This window comes from Saimiri boliviensis, chromosome X (genome assembly GCF_048565385.1).
Source record: "Saimiri boliviensis isolate mSaiBol1 chromosome X, mSaiBol1.pri, whole genome shotgun sequence".
Taxonomy (NCBI): Eukaryota; Metazoa; Chordata; class Mammalia; order Primates; family Cebidae; genus Saimiri; species Saimiri boliviensis.
This window is the reverse complement of record NC_133470.1, coordinates 109,375,962-109,403,167: the sequence shown is the minus strand read 5'-3', so window position 1 is coordinate 109,403,167 and position 27,206 is coordinate 109,375,962. Positions and strand designations below refer to the sequence as shown.

General features: G+C 33.4%; 1 long non-coding RNA gene across 1 annotated transcript in view; it reads left to right on the top strand.

Moving 5' to 3' along the window:
- Window positions 1-8,667: 8,667 nt before the first annotated feature.
- The window catches only part of LOC141582672 (uncharacterized), a 570,647-nt gene continuing 552,108 nt past the window's right edge, over window positions 8,668-27,206 (top strand). Inside the window, exon 1 of the long non-coding RNA XR_012515554.1 lies at window positions 8,668-8,686. This is a non-coding gene — a long non-coding RNA (uncharacterized LOC141582672). The remainder of the gene's footprint in view (window positions 8,687-27,206) is intronic.

Genomic DNA, 27,206 nt, shown 5'->3' with positions numbered 1-27,206 from the left:
CTTGGCAAATATAAATTGTATTTAAGGTGTACAATATGATGTTTTAATGTACATATACATTATGAAAGGTTTACCACCATCAAGCTAATTAGAATACCCATCACTTCTTATACTTACTCTGTAGTGTGTATGTGTGTGCGTATGCATAGTTAGAACACTTAAGATCTGCTTTCTGAGCAAATTTCAGATATACAATATATTGCTATTAACTACAGTTACCATGCTGTACATTAGACTTCTAGAAATTCTCCTATCTACTAAAATCTCCCCAATATCTCCTACCTTCCAGCCCGTAGCAAGCATCTTTCTACTCTGTGTTCCTACAAGACTACTTTAGATTCCACATGTAAATGGGACTGTGCGGTATTTGTCTGTGTCTAGCTTATTTCATTTAGTATACTGTCTTCTAGGTTCATCCATATTTGTACAAATGACAGGATTTCCTTATTTTTTAAGACTGAAAAGTGTGTGTGTGTGTGTGTTGTGGGTGTGTGTGTGTTGTGGGTGTGTGTGTGGGTGTGTAGTGTATGTCACATTATCTTAATCCGTTATCCGTCAGTGGACACTTTATGAGTTTCTATACCTTGGGTACTATGAATAATGCTGCAGTGAACATGGGGTGCAAATGTGTGTTTGAGATACCAATTTTGCTTCCTGTAAATATATACCCAGAATTGAGATTATGGATTATATCATAGTTCTATTTTTTTAGGTTATTGAGGAACCTCCATACTGTTTTCCAATAAAGGCTTATCAATTTAAAATCCTTCAGACACTGTACAAGGGTTTTCTTTTTTTTTTTTTTTTAACCTTCTCCTTAACACTTATTATCTTTTGACTTTGTGATAATAACCATGCTAACAGGTGTGAGGTGATGCCTCATTGAAGTTTAGATTTGCATTTTCTTGATGACTGGAATTAGTGATAAACACCTTTTTATATACCTCTTGGCCATTTGTATGTCTTATTTGGGGAAAAAATGTCTATTCAGGCCCTTTGCCCATTTTTAAATGTTTTTTTTCTGGTATTGACATGTATATATTTCCCCTTAATTTTAGATATTAGGCCTCTATTAGATAGATGGTATGCAAATATTTTCTTCTGTTCCATAGATTTCCTTTACAGTTTATTTCCTTCACATGCATGTTTTTGTAATTTCATGTAGTGTCAATTTTTAAAATTTTTGCTTTTGTTACCTGTGCTTTTGGTCTTTTGGTATCATATCCAAAAAATAATTGTGAAGTCCAACATCAAGTATATTTTTCCTATGTATGCTTTTAATATTTTTAAGGTTTCAAGTCTTAGATTTAAGTCTTTCTTTAAACTATTTCAGTTGATTTTTGTGAAATGTCTAAGATAAAGATTTAATGTCATTCTTTGCATGTAGATACTCAGTTTCCCAGCAACATTTATTGAAGAGACTATTCTTTCTACATTGCATATTTTGGTGCCATTTTTGGAGATTAATTGACTGTATTTAACTACTGTCTTAAGACAGTTAATGGTGCAAAAAATACAAGAGAGACTGGTGTAAAAAAATACAAAAGAGACTTACAGGATCTAGAGGAACAGTAAACTTTGCTTATTATTAAGAAAATAACTTTGATTATTTTAAACATTAAACAACTTCAATAGGTCTCCTTTCCATTGAACTTGTCAGAACTTTTAATATACACTGTAAATTTTCAAAGGAAAAGGAATTCCTTTATTTGTCATCTTTTCTTTTCTTTTTTTTTCTATAAAACAGTTTGTTCTCAGTATATACATTAACATGCATTTGTTCTTAAAGTACAATTTGAGAAAGCACAGTAATTTAAGATTTAATATTTCCTTTTGTCAGTTTTAATGTAATATTCAAACTCTCCTCAATTACTAATTTGCTAGTATATTACAAAAATGAACTACATAATTATAAAGAAACATAGACATGAAAATATAGGCAATATCACAGTGGATTGCTTCATTCATCTAATTTATCCTGCATAATTTAGTGTTTTTTTTTAAAAAAAAATTTATCCAAGAATACCTCTGGCATTTCTTATTCTGCAAGTAGTTGTCATATAGTATTTTCAGATTATTTCTCAACAAAATTTTGAGCCTCTGAAGGAGGAAGAAGCCATGGGAGTCTTGTATCAGAATCTAAGTTTGTAGTTTGGCAATTGCTGGGACCATACTTTGCATGTTTTGGCTGTATTTTTTGGCCAAGAGCTGATTCAGGTAACTTTCTTCAGAAGGAGGTATGATATTTGGCAAGCGTTTTAAGGATTCATAGGTGTTACTTGAAACCCATGCAGTTCAAAGAAACAAGCTACTTAGGAAAAGATTAATATTTTTTGGTTTATTTTCTTTAGCTTTAAAAAAATTAGGAAAAAGAGAGATAACAGATGGAGCAAAATTCCAGATTAGTGAAGACAGCATGAAATAATACAGTTCTTCTGCCATCCTTGAGTTCTAGATAAAGTTCTTGAGAGTTCCTGGTAATGACCAAATTGCTATACAATCTAGCAACCATTTAGATAGATAAGCATCTCTTTAGAAATGTAGATGGCTGGGGAAGGGGTCAAGATGACTGATCAGAAGCAGCAGTGTCCACGGCTTTCACAAACTGGCAAGTGAATTTTGCACCTTCAAATGATGTATCCGGGTTCTCACATTGTGACTGACTAGGCAGATGACTCGACCCACAAAGAGCAAGGAAAACTAGTTTGGGGTTTTGGCCCACCTGGGAGTGGCACAGAGACAGGGTAGCCTCCATCCCCAGCCAAGGGAGTCAGCAAGGGATTCTGCGACTCTGCCAGGAAAACATGCCTTTCCTACGTATCTTTTCAATTCATGATCAGGATATTCCTTTTTGAGCCCATGTCACCACCCTTGTGTCTGAAGCACAGAGCTGTGTGGTGTCTCAGTGGAGGAGCCACTTGCTTGGTTGCTTGGGAAACCCAGGAGTTTTGCATACCCTGACCCAGAAATTCCAGCTTGGTGGGAGATCCTGTGCATTCCCCTTGAAAGGGAGCTGAATTCAGGGAGCTGAGTGGCATCATTCTTTGGGCCACACTCCTACAGCACCTCACAAGTTAAGATGCACTGACTTGAAATTCCAACTGGCCAGTGGCAGCAGGCTGGAGATGGCTTAAGACATGAGACAGACCAAATTCCCAGGGGGAAGGGTAGCTGCCATATCTGCCATTCCTCAGCCGCTCTAGCCTACCAACACCAGGGACAGGTAGGAAGGTCCGACAACACAGCACAGATGTTGTGTCTGATCGTGGCCAATCTGCTTCTTTAAGTGAGTCCCTGATCCATCCCTCCTCACTGGGTGGGACCTCCCTGTGGGAATTTCAGCAACTACAGTCATGGTTATACAGGCAGAACTCTAATCTATCCCTGGGATGGAATCCCCAGGGAGACGGGGAGCTGCTGACTATAGTTCAGCCAACCTAGTATTTCCTTGATTTTGTAACATTTCTACTTTCTTCCTATCAACATGCATACTTTTCCTCTTCCCTCATCCTTTTTACTAATCTCTCTCTCTCTCTCTCTCTCTCTCTCACACACACACACACACACACACACACACTCACACACACACAAACACACACACACGCAGTCTTTTACTCCACAATGCCAATAAACACAGTTGCAAAGACTTTTCTTTTATGAAATTTCCAAGTTAAACTTAGTCTGTGCTCAAGACCTTTAAGAGCTAGGAAGCATCTTTATATATTGTTCCCTGGTGTCTTTGATCTAATTTCTGGAAACGATTTGAAAATCTCAGGTGTCTGAATGCAAATTTTATCCTTACAGTTCATTAATAGCTCTATAAAAGTTAAATATATGAGCTGCTGCAAATTGGATCAGCGAAACTATTTGCTTAATGGATACATAGCCTAGGTACCATAATACTAAGAGAAATATAAGGTCACAGTGTCAATTTTACTTGATCATTTATTTTTTTTCTTTCACCATTCCTGCTTCTATGAATTAAGGATACAAATTTATATTAAAATATATATGACCAAAAAGAAAATAAGAAAATTAGAAACACTGTTATGGTCAAGTATTAATTTGAGAAAATAGATAATGTTAATTTAATATGGGGTCTGCTGTTCTGTTAAATGCTTTACACATATTATTGCATTTAAAACAAAACAAAATAAGTTAATTATTATTGTCATTTTAGAGATAAAAATGAACAGCAAAAGACTCAATGACTTGCCCAAAGTCACACAGTTAGCAAGCAATAAATCTAACTGCAAAACCTGGATTATTCAAACTCTTTCTCATTAAGTTGGAGTCGGATAATCCAAGTTCTTATCTTTTCTCTGCCACTGAACTTTGTGACAATGGAGACAGCAGGTAACATCTTTGTGCCTCATTTGTTTTCATCTTTAAAACAAGGATAATAATAGGACCTACTTCAGCATCATTCTGGTTACTGAATTAGTTGATATAGGTGCAGTATTTGTAAGTATGAAATAAGTGTTAACTATTAGCATTGTTGTTGCTATCATTATTAATTGATTATTTGGGGAAAAGGAGATAAATTACCCTATTTTTATATTCTGAAAGGGCTCAATATGACTAATTTATTTGATAATTCATCACAGTTGGATCATGGAATGTTCTGGTTAACCTACTGTTCTGTTTGATAAGAGTGTTATGTAATTCATCTTGTTCAGTTAATAGATTACCAAATATTTTTAAGATACTGGATATACTATACTAAATTTATACTTAAGAAATTTTATCTCATAAATTAGTCAGAAAAGTCTTCAGTACATTTTTGGGCTTTAGTCTCAGAAATGATAAATGCACTTACTATTGGTATTTCAGTAGTGAAATATAAGAAAGGAATCTAATGTGATACAGAAAAGGAAACAGATTTTACTCTCAATGAACAAACTAAATTTGATGCTTCTGAGTTTAGTAAAGGGACCTTTTTGAAAGCAGATTGTCATATCCAGTATTATATTTGCTGTTAGAGAAAAATTAAAAGATGCCACTCTCTGTGAAAAAATACATTATACTATGAATGTAGGTAGATTTCCAGATAATATAGGTCTTCCATGCAAGGGACAGTGTGTTCTTCAGTTCTATCTGCTTTGGCTTGGTATAACATCTAACTCAGAGCTTTAATTTCAAAGAAGAATCTTGTTCTAGCTAACTTCCTATAAAGCAAACACAGAAGTTGTGTACTGAGGTATATTAAGTTCATATATATTAAGAATTCCTTAAGTTGTCTCCATGAGACAGAAACAAATAGCTATTTTTGCAAGATTAATGCACAAGTCATTTTAATTAACAGAAATCATTAAAATGAAAATTTAGTTTTCTACAGAAGCCTGGATAGTACTTTACTCAATTTTTTCAAAGATTTGCATGAGGATTTAGTTGTACAACTTCATTTAAAATTAATATGGTTCAGATATCAGGACTTCCACTTCAGGACAGGATAAACTAAGAGACCGAATTTACCACCACTCCATCTGCCCAAAACAAGAAGAAATAAAACAAACAAAAACCATTCCAAACATATAAAATGATAGTTTATAAGACAATTCATATTAGACAAGTGAGGACAGTGATTCAGAAGAAATGAGAAAAAAAAAAACACCCAAAACAACAACAAAAAATGAGTCTTATGAATGCTTCACCCCCCTGCCTTGGAGTTTTCAGGTTATGTTGTAGATAGGAGGAACACAGGCTGAATCTGACAAACTGCCTCAGTTCAAGTGATGGAGCTGAGCATCTGTGGACACCAAAATGACCAGAATTTTCATGACAAAGTAACAGATCAGAGAGAGAGAGAATGTCAGATCCATAATTACCCCAGAACTTTTAGCAGAGTAGTGATTAGTACACGCATGTAAGGAAAACAGGAAAAACCAATAGAAAGTATTAGAGGGAATACTGTTTAGCTGTCACAAGGGGCAGAAAATAGTGCCTGTTCTAACAAGCCAGAATGAAAATGCCTATGAGAGTTTTTTTTGTTTGTTTGTTTGTTTTCTTTTCTTTCAGAGCAGCCAATTCCCCAACTCTCTGACATGAACTGGGTATCTTACAGCTCAATGCAATTCTGACACTTACTATTTGAAGGTCGCTCAGAACCCACAGGTTGAGTTCAGTCCCACAAGACTCCTCCCACTTAGAATGCCAGCTACAAATGGGGTGCCCAGGCTATCCACGTTTCTGTCAGGCTAACTACAAATTTGGGGGTTTTAAATCCCCTCCAGTTTCAGCATTCACTACTATAACCCACAGGAATCAGGAAAGTACTCTGTCATTACCCATTTATTATAAAGATATAACTCAGGAACAGTAAATGGAAGAGATACACAAGGCAAGGTAAGGGTTGAAAGGAATAATGTGGAGCTTCTATTCCTTCTAAGGTTGCACCACTCTCCCAGGACCTTGTGTATTTACCAACCTAGAAGCTCAATAATCCCTATCATTTAAGTGTTTTATGGAGGTTTCATTACATAGGCATGATTGATTAAATCATTAGTTATTGGTTGATTGACTCAATCTCCAGCCCATCTTCCTTCCTGGAGGTTTGGGGGTGGAGATTAAAGTTTCAAGTTTTTAATCAAGGCTTGGTCTTTCTGGCAACTGGTCTTCATTCTAAATTTGTGCTAACCTTATCCTTGAAGCTATCTAAGGGTCCACTACGAGTCAACTCATTAGTACAAAAGATGCTCCTATCACTCTTATCTCTAAGGAAACTCTAAGAGTTTTAGGAGCCAGGAACTAGAAAGAGACCAAATATCTTCTTTAGACACCAAAACTCATGATTCATGGGACAGTGGGTGGGTAACTGAGAAAGGTCACATCTCAGTATTGGGAGTAACTAGACTTGGACTATTTGGATCTGGCTAACTAATCTTGAAAGCAAGACCCAAAGGGATAAAAGCATTTCCAAATAGTTTAAATGCATCTCACAACAAAGTACAAGATTATTTATAGGAATACAAAAATATACAGGACCTAACAGAGTAACATTTGCAATGCTTGGATCCATTCAAAAATTACCAGGTGTGAAAAGAAGCAGGCAAATACAACCCATAAATGAGGAGAAAAATCAAGTAGTCTAAACCCAAACACAGCCAACACCGATGTTGAAATTAGCAGACAAGGACATCAGAACATTTATTGTAACAGTAATCCAGATGTTCAGGAAGTTGGTTGAAACAGGGAAAATATTTTTAAAAAGCCCAAATCAAACTTCTAGAGATAAAGACTACATCTAAATTTTAAACATAATACAAAGGATGGAATTATTGGGCTATTAGACATTGAAAAATAAAACATTAGTAAACTTAAACCCACAATCAGGCACTATCTAAAGAAAAAAAGATAGAAAAGATGGGCAAAATAAGTGAAGAGAGCACATATGAGTTATTGGACCACTTAAAGTAGCCTAAGATGTGTTTAATTCGATTTTTCAAAGGATAAGAGAAAGAAGAGAAAAGAAAAATTATCTGGAAAGACAATGACTGAAAATGTTCCAAAAAACTCAGCTTGCCACAGTATAAGTCATATGAAGAAAATCACACCAGGATACAATATAATCAAATGGCTTAAATCCAATAGTTTTTAAATTTCCAAAAAGGAAATTTAAATGCAGACAGAGGAAATAGGATACAACATAAAGGGGTACAAAGATGATTATAAGCACTCTCACTTCTAGTCAACATTGTAATGGACATTTTATCCTGTGCAACAAGGAAATAAAAAGAAGTATAGAGAACTCAGAACGAAAGAAATGAATGGCATTTATTTGCAGAAAATGTCATGAAATCTACAAAAAAAGGTACAAATAGTTTTTAGGATATAAGATAAAATGCAAAAATTAATTATACTAGCAATGAGCAATCAAACTGCAAAAACCTATTATTTATAATAGCATCACAAAGTATTCAATACTTAGGAATAAATGCCACATAAAATCTGCAAAAACTGTACACTAGCAACTTTAAAACATAGCTGAGAGATGTTTAAAAAGCCTTACATTATTGAAGAGATATGCCTTCTTTATTGGCCAAATGACTCAATGTTGGTCACATGTCAATTATCCTCAAACTGATTTATAATTCAGTGTAATCTCTATCAAAATTCAAGTTGGTTTTTAAAATACAGTGACAAACTGGTTCAAAAACTTCATATGTAAATCCAAAGGACCTAGAATAGCCAAAATTATTTTGAAAAAAGAAGAAAAAATTTGAAGGGTTAACATATCCGATTAAAAGAATTATTATATGATTCAGCAGTCAAGACAGGATAAACAAATACATTAATGGAAGAGAAAAGATAATTCAGATATAGACACACATATAAATAAATGGTTATTAAATTTTTTCATAAAATGTTAAAGTACACGTATCATAAAATGCACCTCCTTACCATATTAACTGTACAGTTCAGTGTATATTTTAAATACACTTTTACATATACTTTAATGTACACTATTAAGTACATTCACACTGTTGTGCAACCATCACCACCATGTAGCTTCAGGACTTTATTAATCTTGCAATGTTGAAACTTTATATCCATTAAGCAATAAGCCAAATAACTCCTATTTTCTCCTCCCACCACTACTTTTTGGCCACCACGATTCTATTTTCTCTGTAGAAATTTGACTACTCTAGTTACCTCAAATTACTGGTATTAAAATATTTGTCTTTTTGTGACTGACTTATTTAGTTTATTTAGCCTAGTGTCCTCAAGGGTCTTCCATGTTGTAGCCCATGGCAGAAAATCATACATTTTAAAGACTGATTAATATTTCATTGTATGTAGAGATCACATTTTCCTTATCCAATACTCAGTTCATGAATACTTGAGTTATTTCACCTCTGGGCTTTTGTGAATTATGCTGCTATGCACATGGGCATACAAATATATCTTCAAGACACAGCTTTCAATTATTTGTGGTATATACCCAGTAGTAGAATTTGTGGTTCCTGGGGTGATTATATCTTAATTTTTTGAGGAATCACCATACTGTTTTCCACAGTGGTAGTACCATTTTACATTCACACTAACAGTGCACGGGGTTCCATTTTCTCCACATCCTCATCAACACAATTTTCTTTTTTTTCTTTTCTTTTTTCTTTTTCTTTTTCTTTTTTAATAATACTAGCCATCCTAATAGCATGGTGTGAGGTAATATTACCTTATAGTTTTGATTTGCATTGCCCTAATAATTAGTGATGTTAGTATCTATTCATATGCTTATTGGCCACTTTTATAATTTTGCACAGAAATGTATATTCAAGCTCTGCTTATTTTTAAATCACATTATTAGTTTTGTTGTTGTTACATTTTAAGTGTTCTCCATACATTCTAAATCTTAGTTTCTTATCAGATATGTAATTTCCAAACATTTTTACTGACTCCCTCGGTTGCCTTTTCACTGTGTTGGTTGCATCCTTTGATGCATGATAGGTTTGTCATTTTATTTTAACGTAGCCTAAATTATCTGTTTTTCCTTCTGTTTCGTGTGCCTCTGGTGTCATATCCAAAATATTGCTGCCAAATACAATGTCATGAAGCATTGTCCCTACGTTTTCTTTTAAGAGTCTAACAGTATCAGTTCTTAAGTTTAGTTCTTTCATTGTTTTGAGTTAATTTTTGCATTAACAAAATAGAAAAATGTATTTTGTGTAGGGTAAGTTTCCAATGTCATTATTTCTCATGTAGGCATCTGGTTTTCCTAAAATCATTTGTTGAAAAGACAGTTCTTTCTTCACTGAATGGTCTGAACACCCTTCTTGAAATTCATTTGACCATATATACAATAGTTTATTTCTGGGCTTTCTGTTTTATTCTATTTGTCTGTTTTTAGTCTAGTACCATATTGTTTTGATTACTGTAGTTTTATACTAAGTTTTGAAATCAGAAAGTGTGAATTCTCTAACTTGTGTCTTTTCTTCAACATTGTTTTGTCTATTCAAGGTACTTTGAGATTCCATATAAACTTTGGCGTAAAGGGGATTTTTTCAGCAAAAAAAAAAATGTTGGGTTTTGGATAGAGATTGTATTGAATCTAGATCACTTTGGGTAGTATCAACATCTTACATCTTAATGATTTTAAGCCTTACAATTCGTAAACATAAGATGTCTCTTTTTTATGTATGTCTTCACCTTTTTTCAGCAATGTTTTATAATTTTATTGTATGATTTTGTTATGCTTCCTTGATTAAATTGCTCCCTAAGTATTTTATTATTTATGATGCTATGGTAAATGAGATTGTTTTCCTAATTTCCTTTTTGGATTGCGCATTATTAGTGTATAGAAATATAACTGATTTTTGCAGGTTGACTTTGCATATTACCACTGCTGAATTCTAATTCTTTTTTCTAACTTTTTTTGTGGAAACCTAAGGAATTTATGTGGAAACTTAAGGAAAAGAACTACTTTTCCTTTTTCCTTTTCAATGTGGATTAATTTAATTTAATTAAATTAATACTAAATTAATATAGTTAATTTCAATTTATTTTTGCCTAAATTTTCTGGCTACTGGAGTAAGGGTGCAGACTTTCCCTACTGCACATAGCAGTGCAATTTTGTTTCTGCTGTGACTAACTTCCCACCAACAGAAAGATCTGGGACTCAAGGCCTGCCATTCAAATTATTTTGTCCCACGGGATCTTCCCTTGATATGGTGTTCTTCTCCTTCCCCTAGAAATAGGACCTCCTGAGATTTGTACTTCAGTGATTGCTCTTGCTCTTGTGGGTCTATCCACCTTGTGGGTCTATCCACCTTGTAGGTCTATCAGATTCTTGGATGGTTCTGGAGAATGTCTGCAAATAATTCTGTTATGTGACCTTTCTTCAAATCTGCCAGCAATGGGTACTAATACCTGCTCTGATGGACACAGTAGGGTAATAACATAGGCTGTGTAACATTCCTTAGTTGTAGATAGGCTTCCTGTGATGGCTTTCTTGAATGCTGGTTACACTGGTAGTGAACTTGTCATGTGGACAGACTCAGGACCTCTGTTTTTCCAGAGTGTTGCAGACAGTGGTGTTAGCTGAGACCACACAGACATTTTGTCCTTTGTAGGCCAGTGTTATTCTACTGAAAGGTGTTTAAATGGCATGTGTTGGTTGGCCTTCAGCTTGGAGTTGGTTCTTGCAAGAGAGCAGCAGCTTTGTTAGTAGCTGTGGGATATGAGCTTTCCCTAAGTTGCCCAGGGGAAGTATTCTGGTTTCTCAGGCAATGGGCAGAGCCATAAAGCTCCAAAAAGTGTATGCCTTTTGTGTTTAGCTATGAAGGGTAGATAAATGCCACCAGATGGAAGGAGGTTTATGTGGGTCTGAGCTTATATCCTCCTTGGTTGGGCCAGGCTGCAGCACCTGTGAAGATGGGAGGTGTTTCTCAGGTCCCTGAGGTAATGTTTCAGAAGGGAGTATAATTGCCTCTGCTGTGCAGAAGAGTTCACAAATTGAATGGGAATTAGTGGGCAGCAGTAAGCTTCACTCAGCTTCCATGCAATTTACAAGACCAATCTCACTCCTGCAGTGCCCCACTAACAGTGCCGGGTTTAGATTAGGCAGCCTGTGTACAGGACTTACACTTGCCCCAGGCCATAAGCTTTCTTGCAGAGACAGCAACTATGGCTTTTAGGCCACACCCCTCCCCATCTGATAGTGAGGCTGGGCACCAATCTCCTGTACTTGTCTCTGCAGCACACATTCTGATCACCACCCCAACCCAGGCTCTGTTTAAGGGAGTTTGTCCCCACTTGAGATTATATCACAAAATTCATCTGGGACCTTATTTCACCCTACAAGCACCCACCGAGCTTATTGACTGACTTCTCCGAGGGCCCTGTGAGATATAGTCTCACTACCTTCCCTCAGTGTAGTCAGGAATGCCTTCCCTCAGTTTATGCTGGAGACTGGTATTGCCTACAAGGCACTGCCTGCTGCTGCTTCTACTTTTATATTCCATGCAACTCCTTACATTTTTTCTAGCTCTGAATAGGGTCAAGGCCACCTGCTGTGGCCTTGATTTTCAGATTCCCTGGTAGGGATGTGTGCTCTCCAAAAAATTTTTTTGATTACAAAAATTGTTTTGTTATTTTCTTTTGTGTTTAGTTGATTTTTTTGTAGTAAAACATTTAATTTTCTTCTCATTTCCTTGTATGTATATCATATAGGTATTTCCTTTATGGTTACCATGGAAATTAGTTTACATACTAAAATGAAAACACTCTAATGTGAATTTTTATAATGTAGTAACTTTGGAAATTAGGGTTTCTCTCTTCTCCAAGGTTTCGTTTATCTATTTGTTTTTAAGTTATTGTAGACTGTATCAGTCCAAGGCGTAAGCTTAATTTCAATAACATATAAAGAGTATGCTTCTATGAAGCTATGTCCTACCCCCTTTAGTTTATGTTATGAAATTATATCCTTAAGCATCATGTGTCTAAAAACATTGGCTAATAATTTTAATGCATTAGTTTCTTAAATCATGTAAAAATAAAAAGTGTAATTATAAACCACAGTTTTTATAATTCTAGAATTTATAATTAGACACCATTTCCTGGGATGCAGGGGCCTACTTTTACTTGGTTCCAAGCTGATTCCAGTTGGGGTTTGGAGTGGCAGAAGCTTTTTCCTCTATTCTCTATGTGGCCATCCTGAGTTTCTGTGTTCATCAGGATTTCTGTTACTTCTCTCATGCAGTCCAGCACTGTCTCTCAGCTATTTTCATTTAAACATAATGGTTTATTCATTGTTCTGGCTACCTTTGTGAAAGGGGATGAGTGTTAGGGGATTCTAGCCAGCCATCTTGATAATGCCACCTGCCCATGTATTTTTTTTTTTTTAACCAGGATCTCTATTTCATTATAAATCTTTGAGTTTTTAACTATAGTTCTTTCATTAAAGGAGACGCTCTTGTATTTCTTGTAGGATAGGTCCAGTGATAACAATGTCCCACAGCACTTTTTTTTTTTTAGTCTGGAAAGTTTGAGTTTCTGTCCTTTTCAAAGGACAGCTTTGCCAGATATAGGATTCTCAGTTGATGACTTTTTTAGTGCTTTGAATGTATCTGCCTACTTCCTTCTAGTCTTCAAAATTTCTGATGAGAAGTCTGTTGCTAAATTAATTGAGAATCACTTATCTGTGATGATACATTTCTCCCTCGCTGCTTTCAAGACTCTATTTCTTTTGTCTTTTGATAATTGGATTATAAATGTGTTCCAATGGGAATATCTTTAAATTCATTTTACTTGGGATTTTGTGAGCATATCTGATGTTTACAGTCAAATATTTCATCAAATTTTATCCATTTTTGTCCATTTAAAAAAAATAATATCTCTGCTCCTCTTTTTTATTTTTTCCTTTGAAACTACAACAATGTATATTTTTGTCTGCTTGATGGTGTCACACAGGTCCCTTAGACTCTGTTCACATTTATTCAATTTTTATTTCTCTCTTTTTTTCGGACTTGATAATTTCAATTATTCCATCTTCAATTGTACTGATTCTTTTGCCTGCTTAAATCTGTTTATTAGTCCCTCTAGTGAATTTTTTTATTCCAGTTTTTGTACTCTTTAATTCCATATTTTTTGGTTTCTTTTACTGTTTTCTCTCTTTATTGGCATTTCTATTTTGTTAATACATTATTTTCTTTACTTTCTCTATGTCTTCTTTAGTTCATTGATTATTTTCAATACAGGTATTTAAAGTACTTGTTTAGTAAGTCTGTATCAGGTTTGTATTAGCAATGTTTTCTTGATTTTTAATTTCTTTTTCTTTGGGCCACATTTTCCCATTTCTCTGTATGCCTTGTGATTTTTTGTCAATGATGCCCATTTGAATATTACAGTGTGGGAACATCGGAATTCAGGTTTTCCCTCTTCCTGAGGGTTTTATTTATTTTTAAAATTATTGTAGTCTGTATAAATCTGAGGTGTAAACTTCAGGTATTTTCAGGTATTTTCTGATCTTGTGCCTTTTCTTGAGCATGTGTGGTAACTTTCTAAATTTTTCACACATGTGGGTGCATTTGACTGTCCCAGTTCTTAAATGTCTAGTTGACAATAGGAGAAAAAAAAAGAAAGAATGAATTCAGGGAGGGAGGATAATTACTTCTGCCAGAGAGAAAGAAGTTGCAACAAAGTTGATGAGTGTTACGATAATGGCTGCTCACCTCTGTGTCTGCACTTCTGCAATCAGAAGCAGCAATCAGCAATCAGAACAGAGATCTCATTCATTGGGAGTGCAGCATCCATATTTCCCATTCTGACTCTGGAAGCTGAATGCATGGTACTCCAGGAACACATGAATAGTTGTCTACTACAGGGCTGCTGGTGGTGGATGTCTGTGAGCTACTAATGTAATAGCTAAAATTGACTGAAATTAACTCTAATTTACAGACTAAACCTTCATCTGTAAGTTGCATGCCTTTGAATTGACTCCAGAGCTCCAAGATTGTTACATCAGACAGAGTCTGCCAGTGCAATTGTTGTCTAGGTTAAGAGATGGATTTCTGGTTATTCAAACTCTGCAATTATTCCAGAATCTTTTCTTCTATTAACAACTGATTTCTGACAAGTATACAAAGGCAATTTAGTAGAAAAATGATACATAGTCTTTTCAATAAAATGTGCTAGGAAAATTGGGTACCCAAATGCAAAATAATAAATTTTTATCCATGCCTACAACATATTTGTAAATTAACTCAAAATTGATCCTAGATTCAAATGTAAAACCTTGACATGTAAAACGACTAAATGAAAACTTTGAAGCAAATTTGTGACCCTGGGTTAGGCAACTATTTCATGGATATGATACCCAAAACCCAATGTAACATTATCAAAATTTAAACCATTTGTTTCTAAGAGACACTGTTTAGATAATGTTAAGAAAACCCACAGACTCAGAGAAAATATTACAATTAATATTTCTTAAAAGGTCTTATATAAAGAACATTTTTTTAAAATCTCAAATCTCAATATAGGTTGAGTATGTCTTATCAGAAATGCTTTAGAACAGAAGTGTTCCAAATCTGTTTTTTTTTCCAGACGTGAAATATTTGCATTATACTGGTTCAGCATCCATAATCCAAAAATATGAAATCCAAAATGCTCCAATGTACATTTCTTTTGATTGTCATGTCATTGCTCAAAAGTTTTCAGATTTTGTAGCGTTTTGGGCTTCCGATTTTTAGATTAGAATATTCAACCTGTAATAAGAAAAATAAGTATCTCTAATATAGAAATGAGCTAAATATTTGAACATACACTTTATCAAAGGAGATTTAGCTTCAGCATATAAAATACTGACAATCATGCTTAACTCTCTAGGAAGTACAAATTGAATTCACAATGTGATACCAAAACAAATGAATTAGAATGAATAAAATTTAAAGACTAATCATATTAAGTTTTGGTGAAGATATGGAACAACTGAAACTCTAATACATTGCAGAAATATAAAGGGGGTATAATCACATTTGAATGCAGTTTGACAGTTTCTTAAATATTTACACATTAATATATCATTTGTCCCAACCATTTCACTTCCATGAGAAAAGGAAGCATATATCCTTACAAGCACTTCTACATAAATATTCATAAGAGCTTTATTCATAATAGCAAAAAGCAAAAGTAACCTAAATACACATCAATATGTAAATGGATTAACTGAGGTATATACCTATAATGGAATACTTCAAAGCAGTAAAAATAATAAACTAGTGTTAAATGCAGACACATAAATAAATCTCAAAATAATTATTCTGGGTAAAATTGATTCCACTTGTATAAAACTCTAAAAAAATGCAACATAATGTATATCATTGAACTCAAACCAATGCTCACTGGGGAAAGGGAGAAAAAATGGGACCAAAAAAATTACAAAAGTATATAAAAATTTTGGGGGTAAATACGTTTATTATCTTTATTGTATTCGTTAGTTCATGACAGTGTACTTTATGTCATAACTTAGACTGTACTCTTTATATATGTGATATTTATTATATTTCAATTAAACTTCAGTGGAGTTGTTGAAATATAGTGGCTATTGCTCAGTAGGACAAATAATACAAATATACCAAATTTCTGAGGTCTATATATAAAGATATAGCTTCAGGATTTCCACTTTAGGAGGTCTAAACTTTGAACTGGGAACGTGTACATACAACTCTCCATACCACTGCACATAGCTATGGGAATAATTTATTCCATCATAGTACTTTTATTTTAATTTCACTTAGTTGCTCTTTGATTTTGTGCTGAACTTGCATATTATTTACTACATCTACCTTGAACTTGTATTTTTCCATTTATTTTTATTTATTTTTTATTTTATTGCATTTTAGGTTTTGGGGTACATGTGAAGAACATGCAGGATTGTTGCATTAGGTACATACATGGCAATCTGGTTTGCTGCATTCATCCCCAACACCTATATCTGGCATTTCTCCCCATGTTAGCCCTCCCCAACTCCCTACCCCCTGCTGCGCCTCCCCTATTTCCCCCTAACAGACACCAGTGTGTGATGCTCCCCTCCCTGTGTCCATGTGTTTTCATTGTTCAACACCCACCTATGAGTGAGAAAATGTGGTGTTGGATTTTCTGTTCTTGTGTCAGTTTGCTGAGAATGATGGTTTCCATATATTTTATGTTGACTCTTAGACACGTACCTTCTTTCCTATAGTACAACCTTTAAACGTAGGTGCATACTCTCTTTTAATATGCATTGCAGTATATTTTCCTCAAACATTTACAATGTAATGGGGGAATTGCATAGATGTATTCTTAATGGGATAGATCACCATTTCTCAAGCTCTGCTCTATTGGGATTTTAGGCTGAATAACTTTCTTTTGCGGAGTACTTTCCTATGCATTGTTGGATATTTGCAGTATCTCCTTGCCTTTACACACTATATGCCTGTAGCATCCACCTGCTGAGTTGTGACAACCAAAAATGTCTGTAGACATTGTCAAATCTCCCTTAGGAGACTGCAAAATAATCTGCAATTGAAAACCATTGGCATAAAATTATTATTATTGAACTTTGTGTTTCTATCACCTAGAAAATTGCCTAGTGTAATAGTTGTTTATTAAGTACTGAGTAATTTTGAAAAGACTGCTGGAAATTAGAGGAAAACATTGGGTACTGATATATAGAACACAGTGAACTCCCATACCTATTAAACTAATGATAATTGCTTCCTTAGGAAACAAAAGTAAATATTTGATCTAGCCAGTCTTTGTAGACTTGGTTAAAAATCAGTGACTATTACTGGGTTAACAATTTTCACATTATCAGTAATAGAGGTAGATCTCTGTTACTGATACTGCAAAAAAAAAAAAAAAGTTAAAACTCATGGAAAAATAAAGCACATTCAGGGTGCTTTTCAGGATCTTAAAAAAGGAAAGGTAATAGAGCACAAATTCTTAGATCCTAGAAGCATCTTGTAAATTATATGGATTTTAGAATGTTCTATTACTTTGTAGAGTAATAGAAGGAAAATTAGAGGGAGAATATGGCTAGCTCAAAGTCATAGACTAATTATTCACAGTACCAAGGCTTTCTGGATATTATTATTTTATAACAAGTGGTACAATCCATTTAGAACCAGGTATATTTAACTGGTAATAGTGGAGGGCAAGAGAGCATTAGTCTACTTACATTCTGGATCAGATTTTTGATTAAGTAGAGAAAATTTGATTTATTTCAATCTGAAATGATTGGGGAATTGGGAGAGAAAATGGGATGAGTGGGAAAAATGTTTCTAGGATACAAATCAACCTAAATAAGCCTCTACAAATATTGTCTGTTTTCTGTGACTCTAAAGTTAACCGTAAGATTGGAAAATAGCCTTGAAAACCCGCCAATTATTATTACAATGCTAATTTCACACAGAAATGTGCAAAGCCAGACAGGCACAGGAAATTATCTAACCAAGCATCTCCCATAAAAAACCTGTTTGATATAATCATAGAGAACAGGAAAATTATAGGGGAGAACAATGTATCCACTATATGGAGGAAATATGAAACAAGGAGGAAAAATAAGGAAACTTTGTATCATATTGTAGTTATACTATTAATTTTTGAAGAACCTTAATACTTTTGTCCTTAATAGCTGTACTAATTTACATTTTCACCAACAGTGTGTAAGAGTAGCTTTTTATTTATTCACACCAGTATCTGTTATTATTATTTTTTCATCTTTTTGATAATAGCCATTCTAACTGTGGTGAAGTGTTAATTCATTGTGATTTTTGATTTGCATTTCTCTGATGATTAGTGAAGATGGGCATTTTCTCATATATCTGTTGGCTATTTGAATGTTTTTCTTCAGGACGTGTTTATTTAGATCCAGAGTTTTTCCTTATTTTTAGTCAGATTACACGTGTTTATTTGCTATTGAGTTGTTTGAGTTCCTTATGTATTCTGGATATTAACCTCTTCTCAAGACACAGTTTGTGAATATTTTCTCTTTTTCTGTAAGTTTTCTTTCCAGTTTGTTGTTTCCTTTGCCATACAGAAGCTTCTTAGTTTGATGTAATTCCATTTGTCTACTTTTGCTTTTGTTGCCTGTACTTTTGAAGCCTTATCCAAAAAATTCCTGCCTATACCAATGTCCTGAAATGTTTCCACCATGTTTTCTTCTAATAATTTCATAGTTTAGGACCTTAAATGTAAGTTCTTAATCTATTTTGAATTGATTTCTATGTGTGGTGAGAGATAGGAGTCTAGTTTTGCTCTGCATTTGGATATCCAGTTTTCCCAGCACCATCTATTGAAGAGATTGTTCTTTCTCTAACAAATGTTCTTGGTTCCTTTGTCAAAAATTCAATTGCCTGTATATGTGTGGATCTATTTCTGGTTTCTCTATTCTGTTCTATTGGTTGATGTGTATATTTATATGTGAGTACCATGGTGTCTTGGTTAGTATAGCTTTGTAGTATATTTTGAAGTCAGGTAATAAGATGCCTTAAGCTTTATTCTTTTTGCTCAGAATTGCATTAGCTATTTGGGTTCTTTTTGGTTCCATAAAAACTATAGATTTGATGTTGCTATGTCTGCAAAAAATGTCATTATTATTTTGATAGTGATTACATTGATCTATCAACTATTTGGGGTAATATAGACATTAATATTACATTAATTTTTGAAATTCAAAAACACAAAATATCATTCAATCTGTGTGTCTTCAATTTTTTTATCAACGTTTTATCCAAAGTAAATTAAAATCAGTATGTCAAAGAGATATTTGCATTCCCATTTTTTGTAGCAATATTCACAATAGTAAAGTTATGAAATCAACCTAAGTGTCATGCAACAGATGAATAGATTTTAAAATGTGTAATATATACACAATGGAATACTCTTTAGTCATAAAAAGAATGGAATTCTTTCATTTGTGCCAACATGTATTAATCTATAGGACATTATTTTATCTGAAATAAACCAAGTATAGAAAGACAAATACCACATGAGTCCACTCATATGTAGAATCTTAAAATGTTGATTTTAAAGAGATAGAGGATAAAATAGTGGTTTCTGGAAGCTGGAGATGGTAGGGGCAGGGAGAAATGGGGAGAGGTCAGTCAACAGGTACAAAGTTACAGTTAGACAGCAGAAACAGGTCCTAGTGTTCTCTTGTACAGTAAGGTGACTGCAGTTAACAAAAATACGTATTTCAAAATAGCTACAGGAGAATTTTGAATCTTCTCACCACAAAAACATGATAAATATTTGAGGTGATATATATTCTAATTACCTTTATATAGTCATTACACAATGTATACAGGTATAAAAATATATGGTACCCCATGAACATGTCCAATTATTTTGTCAATTATAAATAAAATCATTAAAATGCTGGAATTTTCAGAAACAAATTTTAAGTTAAAATTATTGATGGAAGTTCAGCATGACAGGTAAAGAAAACAGCTAAGAAGATTATTTTAACAGAAGACATTTTCTTATATACTCAATATTCCTTGCTAATAAGTGTTTCTCTGAGCACAAGTATTTGTGATTAAAAAAAAGAAATGAGAGGCTATTATAAGATCTCAAACATATGCCCATCCAGCTGTGCAGCTGTTCAGGAGATCTTCCAGCCATGCTAATTTATTCTCAATTGGCAATTAAAAAGTGGCAATTATTAAGAAAATTAAGTAAAGAAATCAAATAAAAATATACAATTTGGATTCCATAGGAACTCTCAGTTTAATGCTCTACTATTGAACAGAATATATTTTTACCATCGAAACAAGAAGCACCAACAACTATCATCTTTACTGTTTTTGTGTGTGTGTGTGTGGGGTGTGTGTGTGTGTGTGTGTATGTGAGCAAGCAAACAAGCCAAATAAGTAAGTAAAACCCATCAAGTACACGAAGAAAAGAAACAGGTACAGAGTACAGAGTTAAAAACTAAGATTCTAGGCAAGGGGTCAATTACTAGAAAATGGAGGGGGAGGTGGCTATCAGTTGCACTTTCAGATTTTTCATTCCTACTATTTAGGAATACAATTAATTTGGTATATTGACCTTATATCCAGCAATCTCACTGAACTCATTTATTTGTATTAATAGTTTTTTCAGGTATTCCTCAGAACATATAAGATCATTTCATCTGCAAATATATTTTTTTTCTTACTTTCTAATTTACATGACTTTTATTTCCTTGATTTGCCTACTTGCCCTTGATAGAACCTCCAATAAAACACTGAAGTGACAAAAGCAGATATGCTCTTCTTGTTCTCAGTTTTGGAAGAAATGCATTCAGTCTTTCACCATTAAACATGATGGGAGGTATGGATTTTTCATAGGTGTCTCTTGGCTTCTTATTATTTACCTCAAATAACTAAGCAATACATAATGCACATATAGCAACTCTCAGTGTCAGGAACACATTAAGTGCTAAACAAATGGTACAAATGTTTAGTTATTATAATTCATACTAATAACATGAGCTAATTTTCTCTAATACATAAAAACTAGCAATAAAATTTATTGATATGCCCTTTCTTCCTTTGGCATCCTGTCTCTTTCCTTATAAAATTAAACTCCATGGTTAATTATTATAATCATTATTTTTATTTACAATTCAGCTTTTGCTCTTTGCCTTTCCTAAACAAAATTGGCCAAACTAAACGCAATTACCTATTTATTGATCATCAGTACAGTGCAGCTGAATGTGACTGGAGGAAAACACACAACTCCATAGACTGATCTCCCTTTAAACACAAGAATACAAACCTAAAATGAGCCCTTAATGATGTCATATAATGACAGCTCTCCTCTCTTCTAGAGAGCTACTTTATACCTTTTCCATCCTCAAATCCCAACATCTCTTCCATCTTTACTGTTAGTTAATGATCTTTCATTCTGTTTCACTAAGAAAATTGAAATAATCAAAAGAAAAAATATATTTTAATGTGAAACAATTCAAAATAACATAACCTTGACAAGTGATGTTGAAGTTTATTTGAAAGAGTGAATGAGAAAGAATGATATAAAAATCCGTAATAAAGAATAATGAGAGTGGGCTAACCCTAATAAACCTTCGAACAGATTGAAAACTTTAACTTCCCCAATTGACTCAAGCTCACATGGAAATTCAATAAATGATGAAGACAAAATCTCCAATATGTAGAGAAAACAGGGATAATTTAGTAAGTGATATTTTTAAAAGCCAGATAGTCATATAGAATAATATAAAATTAGGTATAGTCTTCATATGATGCACCAGTATAAATTCCAAATGTATCAGAGATCTATAAGTAAAACATAAAAATATGTAAGTATTAGAAGAAAACATGGGTCAATTTCTTTATCGCAGGAAGGTGTAGTTACCTTTCAGATGATGACCCCCAAATCCAGAAATAATAAATGAAGATAATGAAACATTGTTCTATATACAGTTTTTTAAAAGTTTACATGGTAAAAATATCATATACAATTATAAAATACAAACAAAAGGCCTATTGACAATTCTGGCCTTAGAGACAAAGAACTAAAATTTGTGTATATAAAGATTTCTTCCAAATTGATATTAGCAACATCTTAACAGAAAAACTAGCAAAAGATGTGAACAGACAGATACTAGAAAAAATAAAAAATGGTGCTGAAACTTGTGAAAAACTCTCAAGTAGGATTTTAACTGTGAGAAAGGCAAAAATAATTACATTGATTACAATTTATTAACATGTATCAGTTTACCAAAAGTACTAAATGTTTGACAATGTGGTTTTTTTTTTGTTTGTTTTTGCTTTGTTTTTGTTTTTGTTTTTTGAGATGGAGTTTTGTTCTTGCTGCCCAGGCTGGAATGCAATGGCACAATCTCAGCTCACCACAACCTCGGCCTCCTGGGTTTATGCGATTCTCCTGCCTCAGCCTCCCAAGTAGCTGGGATTACAGGCATGTGCCACCACGCCTGGCTAATTTTGTATTTTTAGTAGAGATGGGGTTTCTCCATGTTGGTCAGGCTGGTCTCAGACTCCCGACCTCAGGTGATCTGCCCGTCTCGGCCTCCCATAGTGCTGGGATTATAGGCGTGAGCCACCGCACCCGGTCTGGAAAATGTATTTTATTTGAGATATACAATCTTGTATATTGTTATTATGAAGGCAAAATGCTGGAAATCCTTATGGGGAAAATTTGGCAGTAACTAGCAAAACATATCTGCATTCATCATTGGAGCCAGCAAATGCGCTTCTAGAAATCCTTCCCAAAATTACTCAAGCAAAAAACACTAAAAGACATACGAATAAGCACGTTGATTATAACACCATTTTTAATGGCAAAGGCATGGAAATAATCCATATGTTCCCAAATAAGGATAAGGTCAAACAAATTATAATAAATTCATGCAATGAAATACCTTGAATCTTTAAAAAGGCAAATGAAGAAGGTTTCCACATTATGTTATGGAATGATACTTAGATTACAATATGTGAAAAAAGCAAGTGGCAAAATATTGTTTATTAAAAAGAAAAGAATGGAGCAGTTAGATCATAACTAATACATGATTTTTATGGTGGAGGGAAAACATAAAGTGAATATGTGAATATGCTTTCTTTGTAATTTTGCGTTTGGGACCCTGTAAATGTTTTACATAATTGTAATAACAAATTAGAAAGAGGAAAATGCAAACCTTAAGAACTGAAAACAAAGTGAAACAAATTATTATAACTGTATATTAAGATACTTATAATCATAAATAGAAGAATTGCTTAAACGAATTTAAAACGGGCTATTTTTTTTTTCTGTATGTTTTAGTGGCATATAGTCTAAGAATGGCAAGAAAATCTTCAGGTATATTTTGTAACCTTGTTATTAATATAAATGTCAGTGTTGTTACTTTGGATTTATTATTAATATATTGTATAACAAGTCACATAATTAGTTATGTTAATATCATAGGGTAGATATTCTTGGTGTAAGAGAAAAAAAGATAAAAATATAAAATCAAAGCAGAGAAGCAAGTCCCATACTATTAATTGTTAAGAGAAAATAGAAGAATTCACTATTTATATTTTGTTTTTGTAAAATTACAAAACATTCTACCTGTGTTGACTGAGATATCCTACAAGCAATGAAAACCCAATAATAATTAGCATCCTTTTTGCCTAGAATGTGATTTCTACATACCATTTCTCACTAAAGGGACCTAGAAGTCTTTTACATGGTCTTTGCCATGTCTGAAGCAGGAAGAGCACATCATGAGTCTGGGTGATATCATTGTGTCAGGAGGCAAGGAAACTATCAAATAGATTATTTCACAAGGTATACATATGTCAAAATATCACGTTTTATTCCAAAAATATATACAATTATTATTTGTTACTTAAAATAGAACAAAACTTAAAATAGTAATGATATTAATTCAAAAGAACACAGAAGCCAATTTAAAAGGACTCTGTCTTTGCCTAAATATTAGACAATTGGAGCATAAAAAATTAATGTCTACAATATGTTAAAGCACATGAACTTTCCTTTAAAATTCTAAGTGTTTATAATGATTCTTCAAAGAGAAATCTCATAGATAAGCATTAGAAGCTGCTAAGCACCAAATCATTACTTTGAAAATTTGGTAAAGAAAAATAAGCATTTACTCTGGCTTTACTATGAGAAAAAGGTAATGAAATAATTAATGATAGAAAGTTATGTCTATCATTTCTATCATATGGAGGAATTCCAGCTAACAAATACAGAAAGAATATTAGAATTGGAAAATATCAATTTTGCAATTTTAAATGAAATAATGGATCTCAGCAATGAATATTAGTGAGTGTTAATCTATTGGGTGAAAAGTTAGTATTTATAATGAGAGGAGAAGATTGACACCACGTAATATTATTAACAATTTTGGAATAGATAGAGGTGAAACGATAAGACATTATGGTTTAATTTGGTGAAAAGTATGTAACAAAACCTACTAAGCATTCTTGCCAAAGGAACACAATAAAATGTGAATTAATCTATCATCCATATTCAACTATTAGTGTAAAGAAAACACATAAGCAAGAGGAACATATTGAATAGTATCACAAGAATGGAAATGCAAAAATACAGAATATAGAAAATTTTGGAGCATGAATAGCCTGGATTCTTCAACAAAAAAAGTGGTATTAAAAAAGAAGATGCTATATATTAAAATAGATTAAAGAAGTATATTAACTAAATGGCACATGTGGACCTTGTTTTGATCATTATTTATACAATCAAATGTAAATAGACAGTCTTGAGACAATTGGTCAAATTTGAAGATGGAATGAAATTTGAATGATATTATATAATGATTTTAAAATTTTTCATGAAAATGATATAGTTATGTTCAAAGAAAAAGTCCCATTCATAATTATCTATTAGAATAACCACTGAAAAATTTATGAGTGAAACATGATATCTAGTTTTTAAATTATAGTAGCCTAGCAAAAAAGTGTGTTTTTTTATGTAACAAGATTGGCAAAATGATGTAATCTTTTTTTATTTTTTTATGTGTTTGAAAGTTTCCATACCAAAATGTTTTAAAAAACAAATTTCTGCAGTCTCCCATTACCAAATCTATCTACCAAATTAGCCTCTATTCCTTATATTCCCTGTTTATATAGATGAGCTAACCATGTGCCTGTTTATATCCGGAACCTCCATGTATGCACTAGATTTTCTTTTGTGCCTACTGAAGAATAATGCTCCAACAATTCTTCCCTTTCTCCTTCATTGTACATTGGTTTACTTCCTACTGCATTCACACTGACATATGAGCATACTCTTAGTTCTACAATCTTAACAACAAACAAGAAGCTATTTTGTGCTCATTTTTTAGTTATTGTCTTATTTTTTGCTTCCCACCTGCAGCAACGTTTCTTGAAACTAGGCTATCCTTAGGGCCTCAAATTACCCTTCTTTCATTCTCTCTTAAATCCACTGCCATTAAGCTTTCAGAAAAGTTCATGGAAAATGTGAACTATGAAAAACTGCATAATTTCAAATTTTTGAAGCAAAATAAACTTTTACTAACTTGTTATAACATGTCTGAACAGGATCTAGTTTGAGGCACTAAGAAGGAAAATACATCAGTATAAAAAGAGTTCCTATCAGAGCAACATGGATTCTGCTAATATAGAAGCAAGAAAAAGCGTGAAATTTGTGGTGAAGCTTGGAAGGAATGATGGTGAAATCAGTGATTCTTTATGAAGAGTTTATGGGGACATCTCCCTAAAGAAATCAGCAGTTTTCAAATGAATAACTCATTTTAAGAAGGGATGAAACAATGTTTAAGATGAAGCCCACAGCAGCTGACTGTCCATACCAATTTTCGAGGAAAAGAATATTCTTCATGCCCTAATTTAAGAGGACTGACAACAAACAGCAGAAGCAGTAGACAACACCATAGGCTGCTCAGTTGGTTCAGCAGACACAATTCTAACAAATTAAAATTGAGTAGATTTCTCACCTCATGGGTATCAAAGCCATTGGACTTTGGTCATCTACAGACAAGAGCAAAGCTTTCCATGGAAATTTTAAGCAAATGAGAATAAGAGCCTGAAGTAGTTCTTTGAAAAATCCCAACAGGAGATAAAATACAGGTTTACCAGAAGGATCCTGAAGACAAAGCACAATCAAAGCAATGGCTACCAAGAGGTGGAAGTGGTCCAGTCAAAGAAAAAGCAGACAAGTCAGGAGCAAGCCCTATGACAAAAATTTTCTTGAAATGCTCAAGGCATTTTGCTGTTGGCTTTCTGGAGGGCCAAAGAATGATAATATCTGCTTAATAAGAGAGGGTTTTGAGAAAGTTAGCTAAAGCTTTAGCAAAAAGACCCCCAAAAACGTTATGAGGGTTTTTCTCCACAACAGCGCTCTTGATCATTCCTCTCATAAAATAAGAGCAATTTTGTGAGAATTCCAATGGGAAAATAATTAGGTATCCATCATGCAGCTCTGATTTGGATTATTCTGGTTTCTTTTTGTTTCCTAATCTTAATAAAATCCTTAAAGGACATCTATATTTCCTCAGTTAATAATATAACAAACACTGTATTGACATGGTTAAATTTCCAGGATCACCAATCCTTTAGAAATGGACTAAATGGCTGGTATCATTAGTTACAAAAGTGTCTTGAAATTGATAAAGCTTATGTGGGGAAATAAAAGTTATTTTTAAGGTATGCCTTATAACATTTTCATGAACTTTTAAAAGTCCCCTCATGTAGATATTATTCCTATTTTATAGATGAGAAAAACGATTAATCAAAGAGATTGCACAAGGAATTTTTTGATTTAGAAAATATTATATTTACATTTGAGTTAGGATAACTTTAATAGTCTCAAAATTCAGCCTAGTTAAAACAATAGAATATAATTTTATTGTGAGAAAACTGTGAAGGAGTTAATTTTTTCCCACCATTTCTGTTTTGCATCATTACTTACACTTCATATATCACTTTTTTAATCACCTGACTCTTTCTCACTACTTCCAATCTCAAGCTCATGGTTTGTCTAATTCATCCATTTTATAGTGGTCTTAAAAGGTCTTTAAATGTGTTTTGGTTAGATGCTAAGTCTGAATATGGAAGGAGATTTTAAATTTCCTATTTATCCCTCTATCTGAAAATATTCTTGGAGAGAAATAGTGAAACAAGATAAAATAAGAGAACAGAAAGCTAATTTGCTTCATGCTTAAACTCACTAAGGAAAGTAGAAAAAAAAATCACATGAAT